This window comes from Tasmannia lanceolata, unplaced genomic scaffold (assembly GCF_043159265.1).
Source record: "Tasmannia lanceolata isolate RefF3 unplaced genomic scaffold, GAP_Taslan_0.1 ptg000034l, whole genome shotgun sequence".
NCBI classification, from domain to species: Eukaryota; Viridiplantae; Streptophyta; class Magnoliopsida; order Canellales; family Winteraceae; genus Tasmannia; species Tasmannia lanceolata.
The window spans coordinates 1,123,995-1,136,618 of NW_027518711.1; positions in this window are offsets into that span (position 1 = coordinate 1,123,995).

Consider the following 12,624-nt stretch of genomic DNA (forward strand, 5'->3'; position numbering starts at 1 on the left):
GGTGAGAGCGTTTTGGTCCATTTTTTAAAGTGTGCAAAACGTCACCCAAAATTAAAACCTCCATAACTCTCTAATTTTAAGTCCAAAAGTGGTGAAATTTCTACCAATCGGAGGTCCTAAGATTCTATTTCAGGGAAAGAAATCTCATTTCAAAATTTGTTGGGATGAGAGTTGTAGTCCATTTTATAAAGAGTGTGCGAAACGTCAACCAAAATTAAAACCTCTATAACTCTCTCACTTTAAGTCCAAAAGTGGTGAAATTTCTACCAATCGGAATTCTTCAAATTTTCTTTCAGGAGAGTGAAATCTCGTTTCACAATTCATTGGGGTGAGAGAGTTGTATTCCGTTTTATAAAGTGTGTTAAACATCACCCAAAATTAAAACCTCCATAACTCTCTCATTTTAAGTGCAAAAGTGGTGAAATTTCTACCAATTGGAGGTCTTCAAATTCTCTTTCAGTGGAAAAAATCTCATTTAAGATTAGGTGGGGTGAGAGCGTTTTGGTCCATTTTTTAAAGTGTCTGAAACGTCACCCAAAATTAAAACCTCCATAACTCTCTAATTTTAAGTCCAAAAGTGGTGAAATTTCTACCAATCGGAGGTCCTAAGATTCTATTTTAGGGAAAGAAATCTCATTTCAAAATTTGTTGGGATGAGAGTTGTAGTCCATTTTATAAAGAGTGTGCGAAACGTCAACCAAAATTAAAACCTCTATAACTCTCTCACTTTAAGTCCAAAAGTGGTGAAATTTCTACCAATCGGAATTCTTCAAATTTTCTTTCAGGAGAGTGAAATCTCGTTTCACAATTCATTGGGGTGAGAGAGTTTTATTCCGTTTTATAAAGTGTGTTAAACATCACCCAAAATTAAAACCTCCATAACTCTCTCATTGTAAGTGCAATAGTGGTGAAATTTCTACAAATTGGAGGTCTTCAAATTCTCTTTCAGTGGAAAAAATCTCATTTAAGATTAGGTGGGGTGAGAGCGTTTTGGTCCATTTTTTAAAGTGTGCGAAACGTCACCCAAAATTAAAACCTCCATAACTCTCTCATTTTAAGTCCAAAAGTGGTGAAATTTCTACCAATCGGAGGTCCTAAGATTCTATTTCAGGGAAAGAAATCTCATTCCAAAATTTGTTGGGATGAGAGTTGTAGTCCATTTTATAAAGTGTGTGCGAAAAGTCACCCAAAATTAAAACCTCTATAACTCTCTCACTTTAAGTCCAAAAGTGGTGAAATTTCTGCCTATTAGAGGTCTTCAAATTTTCTTCCAGGGGAGAGAAATCTCGTTTCAAAATTCATTGGGGTGAGAGGGTTGTAGTCCGTTTTATAAATAGTGTGTGTTAAATGACACCAAAATTAAAACCTCCATAACTCTCTCATTTTAAGTGCAAAAGTGGTGAAATTTCTACCAATTGGAGGTCTTCAAATTCTCTTTCAATGGAAAAAATCTTGGTTAAGATTTAGTGGGGTGGGAGCGTTTTGGCCCATTTTATAATGAGTGCGAAACGTCACCCAAAATTTAAACCTTCACAACTCTTTCATTTTAGGTTCAAAAGTGGTGAAATTTCTACCAATCGGAGGTCTTCAAATTCTCTTTCAGGGGAAAGAAATCTCGTTTCAAAATTTGTTGGGGTGAGAGAGTTGTAGTCCATTTTGTAAAGAGTGTTCGAAACGTCACCCAAAATTAAAAGCACCATAAGTCTCATTTTAAGTCCAAAAGTGGTGAAATTTCTACCACCTGGATGTCTTCAAATTCTCTTTTTTGTCCATTTTATAAAGAGTGTGTGAAACGTCACCCAAAATTAAAACCTCAATAAGTCTCGCCTTTTAAGTCCAAATGTGGTGAAGTTTCTACCAATCGGAGGTCCTAAGATTCCATTTCAGGGGAAAGAAATCTCATTCCAAAATACATTGGGGTGAGAGAGTTGTAGTCTGTTTTATAAAGAGTGTGTTAAACATCACCCAAAATTAAAACCTTCATAACTCTCTCATTTTAAGTGCAAAAGTGGTGAAATTTCTACCAATTTGAGGTCTTCAAATTCTCTTTCAATGGAAAAAATCTCATTTAAGATTAGGTGGGGTGAGAGCGTTTTGGTCCATTTTTTTAAGAGTGCGAAACGTCACCCAAAATTAAAACCTCCATAACTCTCGCATTTTAGGTCCAAAAGTGGTGAAATTTCTACCAATCGGAGGTCCTAAGATTCTATTTCAGGGAAAGAAATCTCATTTCAAAATTTGTTGGGATGAGAGTTGTAGTCCATTTTATAAAGAGTGTGTGAAACGTCACCCAAAATTAAAACCACCATAACTCTCGCATTTTAAGTCCAAAAGTGGTGAAATTTCTACCAATCGGAGGTCCTAAGATTCTATTTCAGGGACAGAAATCTGATTTCAAAATTTGTTGAGATGAGAGTTGTAGTCCATTTTATAAAGTCTGTGCGGAACGTCACCCAAAATTAAAACCTCTATAACTCTCTCTCACTTTAAGTCCAAAAGTCGTGAAATTTCTACCAATCGGAGGTCTTCAAATTTCTTTCAGGGGAGAGAAATCTCGTTTCAAAATTCATTGGGGTGAGAGAGTTGTAGTCCGTTTTATAAAGAGCGTGTTAAATGTCACCAAAAATTAAAATCTTCATAACTCTCTCATTTTAATTGCAAAAGTGGTGAAATTTCTACAAATTGGAGGTCTTCAAATTCTATTTCAATCGAAAAAATCTCATTTAAAATTAGGTGGGGTGAGAGCGTTTTGGTCCATTTTTTAAAGTGTGCAAAACGTCACCCAAAATTAAAACCTCCATAACTCTCGCATTTTAAGTCCAAAAGTGGTGAAATTTCTACCAATCGGAGGTCCTAAGATTCTATTTCGGGGAAAGAAATCTCATTTTAAGTAAAAAAGGGGTGAAATCTCATTTTATTGGGAAAGAACTCTCTCTTACTTTAAGTAAAAAAGGGGTGAAATTTCTACCAATTGGATGTCTTCAAATTCTCTTTCAACGGAAAAAATCTCATTTAAAAATTCGGTGGGATGAGGGACTTTTTGTCCATTTTATAAAGAGTGTGTGAAACATCACCCAAAATTAAAAGCACCATAACTCTCTCATTTTAAGTCCAAAAGTGTTGAAATTTCTACCAATCGGAGGTCCTAAGATTCTATTTCAGGGGAAAGAAATCTCATTTCAAAATTTGTTGGGATGAGCGAGTTATAGTCCATTTTATAAAGAGTGTGTGCCACGTCACCCAAAATAAAAACCTCTATAACTCTCTCTCTCACTTTATGTCCAAAAGTGGTTAAATTTCTACCAATCGGAGGTCTTCAAATTCTCTTTCAGGGGACAGAAATCACGTTTCAAAATTCATTGGGGTTAGAGAGTTGTAGTCTGTTTTATAAAGAGTGTGTTAAACGTCACCAAAAATTAAAACCTCCATAACTCTCTGATTTTAAGTGCAAAAGTGGTAAAATTTCTACCAATTGGAGGTCTTCAAATTCTCTTTCAATGGAAAAAATCTCATTCAAGATTAGAGGGGGTGAGAGCGTTTCGGTCCATTTTATAAAAAGAGCGAAACGTCACCCAAAATTAAAACCTCCATAAGTCTCTCATTTTAGCTTCAAAACTGGTGAAATTTCTACCAATAGGAGGTCTTCAAATTCTCTTTTACCGGAAAAAAAATCTCATTTAAAAATTCGGTGGGATGACGGAGTTTTTTTCCATTTTATAAAGAGTGTGTGAAACGTCACTCAAAATTAAAACCTCAATAAGTCTCGCCTTTTAAGTCTAAAATTGGTGAAATTTCTACCAATCGGTGGTCTTAAGATACCATTTCAGGGGAACGAAATCTCATTCCAAAATTCATTGCGGTGAGAGAGTTGTAGTCCGGTTTATAAAGAGTGTGATAAACATCACCAAAAATTAAAACCTCCATAACTCTCTCATTTTAAGTGCAAAAGTGGTGAAATTTCTACCAATTGGAGGTCTTCAAATTCTCTTTCAGTGGAAAAAATCTCATTTAAGATTAGGTGGGGTGAGAGCGTTTTGGTCCATTTTTTAAAGTGTGCGAAACGTCACCCAAAATTAAAACCTCCATAACTCTCTAATTTTAAGTCCAAAAGTAGTGAAATTTCTACCAATCGGAGGTCCTAAGATTCTATTTCAGGGAAAGAAATCTCATTTCAAAATTTGTTGGGGTGAGAGTTGTAGTCCATTTTATAAAGAGTGTGCGAAACGTCAACCAAAATTAAAACCTCTATAAATCTCTCACTTTAAGTCCAAAAGTTGTGAAATTTCTACCAATCGGAATTCTTCAAATTTTCTTTCAGGAGAGTGAAATCTCGTTTCACAATTCATTGGGGTGAGAGAGTTGTATTCCGTTTTATAAAGTGTGTTAAACATCACCCAAAATTAAAACTTCCATAACTCTCTCATTGTAAGTGCAATAGTGGTGAAATTTCTACCAATTGGAGGTCTTCAAATTCTCTTTCAGTGGAAAAAATCTCATTTAAGATTAGGTGGGGTGAGAGCGTTTTGGTCCATTTTTTAAAGTGTGCGAAACGTCACCCAAAATTAAAACCTCCATAACTCTCTCATTTTTAGTGCAAAAGTGGTGAAATTTCTACCAATCGGAGGTCCTAAGATTCTATTTCAGGGAAAGAAATCTCATTCCAAAATTTGTTGGGATGAGAGTTGTAGTCCATTTTATAAAGTGTGTGCGAAAAGTCACCCAAAATTAAAACCTCTATAACTCTCTCACTTTAAGTCCAAAAGTGGTGAAATTTCTGCCTATTAGAGGTCTTTAAATTTTCTTCCAGGGGAGAGAAATCTCGTTTCAAAATTCATTGGGGTGAGAGGGTTGTAGTCCGTTTTATAAATAGTGTATGTTAAATGACACCAAAATTAAAACCTCCATAACTCTCTCATTTTAAGTGCAAAAGTGGTGAAATTTCTACCAATTGGAGGTCTTCAAATTCTCTTTCAATGGAAAAAATCTTGGTTAAGATTTAGTGGGGTGGGAGCGTTTTGGCCCATTTTATAATGAGTGCGAAACGTCACCCAAAATTTAAACCTTCACAACTCTTTCATTTTAGGTTCAAAAGTGGTGAAATTTCTACCAATCGGAGGTCTTCAAATTCTCTTTCAGGGGAAAGAAATCTCGTTTCAAAATTTGTTGGGGTGAGAGAGTTGTAGTCTATTTTGTAAAGAGTGTTCGAAACGTCACCCAAAATTAAAAGCACCATAAGTCTCATTTTAAGTCCAAAAGTGGTGAAATTTCTACCACCTGGATGTCTTCAAATTCTCTTTTTTGTCCATTTTATAAAGAGTGTGTGAAACGTCACCCAAAATTAAAACCTCAATAAGTCTCGCCTTTTAAGTCCAAATGTGGTGAAGTTTCTACCAATCGGAGGTCCTAAGATTCCATTTCAGGGGAAAGAAATCTCATTCCAAAATACATTGGGGTGAGAGAGTTGTAGTCTGTTTTATAAAGAGTGTGTTAAACATCACCCAAAATTAAAACCTCCATAACTCTCTCATTTTAAGTGCAAAAGTGGTGAAATTTCTACCAATTTGAGGTCTTCAAATTCTCTTTCAATGGAAAAAATCTCATTTAAGATTAGGTGTGGTGAGAGCGTTTTGGTCCATTTTTTTAAGAGTGCGAAACGTCACCCAAAATTAAAACCTCCATAACTCTCGCATTTTAGGTCCAAAAGTGGTGAAATTTCTACCAATCGGAGGTCCTAAGATTCTATTTCAGGGAAAGAAATCTCATTTCAAAATTTGTTGGGATGAGAGTTGTAGTCCATTTTATAAAGAGTGTGTGAAACGTCACCCAAAATTAAAACCACCATAACTCTCGCATTTTAAGTCCAAAAGTGGTGAAATTTCTACCAATCGGAGGTCCTAAGATTCTATTTCAGGGACAGAAATCTGATTTCAAAATTTGTTGGGATGAGAGTTGTAGTCCATTTTATAAAGTCTGTGCGGAACGTCACCCAAAATTAAAACCTCTATAACTCTCTCTCACTTTAAGTCCAAAAGTCGTGAAATTTCTACCAATCGGAGGTCCTAAGATTCTATTTCGGGGAAAGAAATCTCATTTTAAGTAAAAAAGGGGTGAAATCCCATTTTATTGGGAAAGAACTCTCTCTCACTTTAAGTAAAAAAGGGGTGAAATTTCTACCAATTGGATGTCTTCAAATTCTCTTTCAACGGAAAAAATCTCATTTAAAAATTCGGTGGGATGAGGGACTTTTTGTCCATTTTATAAAGAGTGTGTGAAACATCACCCAAAATTAAAAGCACCATAACTCTCTCATTTTAAGTCCAAAAGTGTTGAAATTTCTACCAATCGGAGGTCCTAAGATTCTATTTCAGGGGAAAGAAATCTCATTTCAAAATTTGTTGGGATGAGCGAGTTATAGTACATTTTATAAAGAGTGTGTGCCACGTCACCCAAAATAAAAACCTCTATAACTCTCTCTCTCACTTTATGTCCAAAAGTGGTTAAATTTCTACCAATCGGAGGTCTTCAAATTCTCTTTCAGGGGACAGAAATCACGTTTTAAAATTCATTGGGGTTAGAGAGTTGTAGTCTGTTTTATAAAGAGTGTGTTAAACGTCCCCAAAAATTAAAACCTCCATAACTCCCTGATTTTAAGTGCAAAAGTGGTAAAATTTCTACCAATTGGAGGTCTTCAAATTCTCTTTCAATGGAAAAAATCTCATTCAAGATTAGAGGGGGTGAGAGCGTTTCGGTCCATTTTATAAAAAGAGCGAAACGTCACCCAAAATTAAAACCTCCATAAGTCTCTCATTTTAGCTTCAAAACTGGTGAAATTTCTACCAATAGGAGGTCTTCAAATTCTCTTTTACCGGAAAAAAAATCTCATTTAAAAATTCGGTGGGATGACGGAGTTTTTTTCCATTTTATAAAGAGTGTGTGAAACGTCACTCAAAATTAAAACCTCAATAAGTCTCGCCTTTTAAGTCTAAAATTGGTGAAATTTCTACCAATCGGTGGTCTTAAGATACCATTTCAGGGGAACGAAATCTCATTCCAAAATTCATTGCGGTGAGAGAGTTGTAGTCCGGTTTATAAAGAGTGTGATAAACATCACCAAAAATTAAAACCTCCATAACTCTCTCATTTTAAGTGCAAAAGTGGTGAAATTTCTACCAATTGGAGGTCTTCAAATTCTCTTTCAGTGGAAAAAATCTCATTTAAGATTAGGTGGGGTGAGAGCGTTTTGGTCCATTTTTTAAAGTGTGCGAAACGTCACCCAAAATTAAAACCTCCATAACTCTCTAATTTTAAGTCCAAAAGTAGTGAAATTTCTACCAATCGGAGGTCCTAAGATTCTATTTCAGGGAAAGAAATCTCATTTCAAAATTTGTTGGGATGAGAGTTGTAGTCCATTTTATAAAGAGTGTGCGAAACGTCAACCAAAATTAAAACCTCTATAAATCTCTCACTTTAAGTCCAAAAGTTGTGAAATTTCTACCAATCGGAATTCTTCAAATTTTCTTTCAGGAGAGTGAAATCTCGTTTCACAATTCATTGGGGTGAGAGAGTTGTATTCCGTTTTATAAAGTGTGTTAAACATCACCCAAAATTAAAACTTCCATAACTCTCTCATTGTAAGTGCAATAGTGGTGAAATTTCTACCAATTGGAGGTCTTCAAATTCTCTTTCAGTGGAAAAAATCTCATTTAAGATTAGGTGGGGTGAGAGCGTTTTGGTCCATTTTTTAAAGTGTGCGAAACGTCACCCAAAATTAAAACCTCCATAACTCTCTCATTTTTAGTGCAAAAGTGGTGAAATTTCTACCAATCGGAGGTCCTAAGATTCTATTTCAGGGAAAGAAATCTCATTCCAAAATTTGTTGGGATGAGAGTTGTAGTCCATTTTATAAAGTGTGTGCGAAAAGTCACCCAAAATTAAAACCTCTATAACTCTCTCACTTTAAGTCCAAAAGTGGTGAAATTTCTGCCTATCAGAGGTCTTCAAATTTTCTTCCAGGGGAGAGAAATCTCGTTTCAAAATTCATTGGGGTGAGAGGGTTGTAGTCCGTTTTATAAATAGTGTGTGTTAAATGACACCAAAATTAAAACCTCCATAACTCTCTCATTTTAAGTGCAAAAGTGGTGGAATTTCTACCAATTGGAGGTCTTCAAATTCTCTTTCAATGGAAAAAATCTTGGTTAAGATTTAGTGGGGTGGGAGCGTTTTGGCCCATTTTATAATGAGTGCGAAACGTCACCCAAAATTTAAACCTTCACAACTCTTTCATTTTAGGTTCAAAAGTGGTGAAATTTCTACCAATCGGAGGTCTTCAAATTCTCTTTCAGGGGAAAGAAATCTCGTTTCAAAATTTGTTGGGGTGAGAGAGTTGTAGTCCATTTTGTAAAGAGTGTTCGAAACGTCACCCAAAATTAAAAGCACCATAAGTCTCATTTTAAGTCCAAAAGTGGTGAAATTTCTACCAACTGGATGTCTTCAAATTCTCTTTTTTGTCCAATTTATAAAGAGTGTGTGAAACGTCACCCAAAATTAAAAGCACCATAACTCTCTCATTTTAAGTCCAAAAGTGTTGAAATTTCTACCAATCGGAGGTCCTAAGATTCTATTTCAGGGGAAAGAAATCTCATTTCAAAATTTGTTGGGATGAGCGAGTTATAGTCCATTTTATAAAGAGTGTGTGTCACGTCACCCAAAATAAAAACCTCTATAACTCTCTCTCTCACTTTATGTCCAAAAGTGGTTAAATTTCTACCAATCGGAGGTCTTCAAATTCTCTTTCAGGGGACAGAAATCACGTTTCAAAATTCATTGGGGTTAGAGAGTTGTAGTCTGTTTTATAAAGAGTGTGTTAAACGTCGCCAAAAAATAAAACCTCCATAACTCTCTGATTTTAAGTGCAAAAGTGGTAAAATTTCTACCAATTGGAGGTCTTCAAATTCTCTTTCAATGGAAAAAATCTCATTCAAGATTAGCGGGGGTGAGAGCGTTTCGGTCCATTTTATAAAAAGAGCGAAACGTCACCCAAAATTAAAACCTCCATAAGTCTCTCATTTTAGCTTCAAAAGCGGTGAAATTTCTACCAATAGGAGGTCTTCAAATTCTCTTTTACCGGAAAAAAATCTCATTTAAAAATTCGGTGGGATGACAGAGTTTTTTTCCATTTTATAAAGAGTATGTGAAACGTCACTCAAAATTAAAACCTCAATAAGTCTCGCCTTTTAAGTCTAAAAGTGGTGAAATTTCTACCAATCGGTGGTCTTAAGATACCATTTCAGGGGAAGGAAATCTCATTCCAAAATTCATTGCGGTGAGAGAGTTGTAGTCCGGTTTATAAAGAGTGTGATAAACATCACCAAAAATTAAAACCTCCATAACTCTCTCATTTTAAGTGCAAAAGTGGTGAAATTTCTACCAATTGGAGGTCTTCAAATTCTCTTTCAGTGGAAAAAATCTCATTTAAGATTAGGTGGGGTGAGAGCGTTTTGGTCCATTTTTTAAAGTGTGCGAAACGTCACCCAAAATTAAAACCTCCATAACTCTCTAATTTTAAGTCCAAAAGTGGTGAAATTTCTACCAATCGGAGGTCCTAAGATTCTATTTCAGGGAAAGAAATCTCATTTCAAAATTTGTTGGGATGAGAGTTGTAGTCCATTTTATAAAGAGTGTGCGAAACGTCAACCAAAATTAAAACCTCTATAACTCTCTCACTTTAAGTCCAAAAGTGGTGAAATTTCTACCAATCGGAATTCTTCAAATTTTCTTTCAGGAGAGTGAAATCTCGTTTCACAATTCATTGGGGTGAGAGAGTTGTATTCCGTTTTATAAAGTGTGTTAAACATCACCCAAAATTAAAACCTCCATAACTCTCTCATTTTAAGTGCAAAAGTGGTGAAATTTCTACCAATTGGAGGTCTTCAAATTCTCTTTCAGTGGAAAAAATCTCATTTAAGATTAGGTGGGGTGAGAGCGTTTTGGTCCATTTTTTAAAGTGTCCGAAACGTCACCCAAAATTCAAACCTCCATAACTCTCTAATTTTAAGTCCAAAAGTGGTGAAATTTCTACCAATCGGAGGTCCTAAGATTCTATTTCAGGGAAAGAAATCTCATTTCAAAATTTGTTGGGATGAGAGTTGTTGTCCATTTTATAAAGAGTGTGCGAAACGTCAACCAAAATTAAAACCTCTATAACTCTCTCACTTTAAGTCCAAAAGTGGTGAAATTTCTACCAATCGGAATTCTTCAAATTTTCTTTCAGGAGAGTGAAATCTCGTTTCCCAATTCATTGGGGTGAGAGAGTTGTATTCTGTTTTATAAAGTGTGTTAAACATCACCCAAAATTAAAACCTCCATAACTCTCTCATTGTAAGTGCAATAGTTGTGAAATTTCTACCAATTGGAGGTCTTCAAATTCTCTTTCAGTGGAAAAAATCTCATTTAAGATTAGGTGGGGTGAGAGCGTTTTAGTCCATTTTTTAAAGTGTGCGAAACGTCACCTAAAATTAAAACCTCCATAACTCTCTCATTTTAAGTCCAAAAGTGGTGAAATTTCTACCAATCGGAGGTCCTAAGATTCTATTTCAGGGAAAGAAATCTCATTCCAAAATTTGCTGGGATGAGAGTTGTAGTCCATTTTATAAAGTGTGTGCGAAAAGTCACCCAAAATTAAAACCTCTATAACTCTCTCACTTTAAGTCCAAAAGTGGTGAAATTTCTGCCTATCAGAGGTCTTCAAATTTTCTTCCAGGGGAGAGAAATCTCGTTTCAAAATTCATTGGGGTGAGAGGGTTGTAGTCCGTTTTATAAATAGTGTGTTAAATGACACCAAAATTAAAACCTCCATAACTCTCTCATTTTAAGTGCAAAAGTGGTGAAATTTCTACCAATTGGAGGTCTTCAAATTCTCTTTCAATGGAAAAAATCTTGGTTAAGATTTAGTGGGGTGGGAGCGTTTTGGCCCATTTTATAATGAGTGCGAAACGTCACCCAAAATTTAAACCTTCACAACTCTTTCATTTTAGGTTCAAAAGTGGTGAAATTTCTACCAATCGGAGGTCTTCAAATTCTCTTTCAGGGGAAAGAAATCTCGTTTCAAAATTTGTTGGGGTGAGAGAGTTGTAGTCCATTTTGTAAAGAGTGTTCGAAACGTCACCCAAAATTAAAAGCACCATAAGTCTCATTTTAAGTCCAAAAGTGGTGAAATTTCTACCAACTGGATGTCTTCAAATTCTCTTTTTTGTCCATTTTATAAAGAGTGTGTGAAACGTCACCCAAAATTAAAACCTCAATAAGTCTCGCCTTTTAAGTCCAAATGTGGTGAAGTTTCTACCAATCGGAGGTCCTAAGATTCCATTTCAGGGGAAAGAAATCTCATTCCAAAATACATTGGGGTGAGAGAGTTGTAGTCTGTTTTATAAAGAGTGTGTTAAACATCACCCAAAATTAAAACCTCCATAACTCTCTCACTTTATGTCCAAAAGTGGTGAAATTTCTACCAATCGGAGGTCTTCAAATTCTCTTTCAGGGGAAAGAACTCTCGTTTCAAAATTTGTTGGGGTGAGAGAGTTGTAGTCCGTTTTATAAAGAGTGTGTTAAATGTCACCAAAAATTAAAATCTCTATAACTCTCTCTCACTTTAAGTCCAAAAGTCGTGAAATTTCTACCAATCGGAGGTCTTCAAATTTCTTTCAGGGGAGAGAAATCTCGTTTCAAAATTCATTGGGGTGAGAGAGTTGTAGTCCGTTTTATAAAGAGTGTGTTAAATGTCACCAAAAATTAAAATCTCCATAACTCTCTCATTTTAATTGCAAAAGTGGTGAAATTTCTACAAATTGGAGGTCTTCAAATTCTATTTCAATCGAAAAAATCTCATTTAAAATTAGCGGGGGCGAGAGCGTTTTGGTCCATTTTATAAAGAGTGTGAAACGTCACCCAAAATTAAAACCTCCATAACTCTCGCATTTTAATTCCAAAAGTGGTGAAATTTCTACCAATCGGAGGTCTTCAAATTCTCTTTCAGGAGAGAGAAATCTCGTTTCAAAATTCATTGGGGTGAGTGAGTTGTAGTCCGTTTTATAAAGAGTTAAACGTCACCAAAATTAAAACCTCCATAAGTTTCGCATTTTAAGTGCAAAAGTGGTGAAATTTATTGCAATTGGAGGTCTTCAAATTCTCTTTCAATGGAAGAAATCTTGTTTAAGATTAGGTGGGCTCGGACTGTTTTGGCGCATTTTATAAAGAGTGCGAAACGTCACCCAAAATTAAAACCTCCATAACTCTAGCATTTTAAGTCCAAAAGTGGTGAAATTTCTAGCAATCGGAGGTCCTAAGATTCTATTTCAGGGAAAGAAATCTCATTTCAAAATTTATTGTGAAAGAACTCTCTCTCACTTTAAGTAAAAAGGGGGTGAAATTTCTACCAATTGGATGTCTTCAAATTCTCTTTCAACGGAAAAAATCTCATTTAAAAATTCGGTGGGATGAGGGACTTTTTGTCCATTTTATAAAGAGTGTGTGAAACATCACCCAAAATTAAAAGCACCATAACTCTCTCATTTTAAGTCCAAAAGTGTTGAAATTTCTACCAATCGGAGGTCCTAAGATTCTATTTCA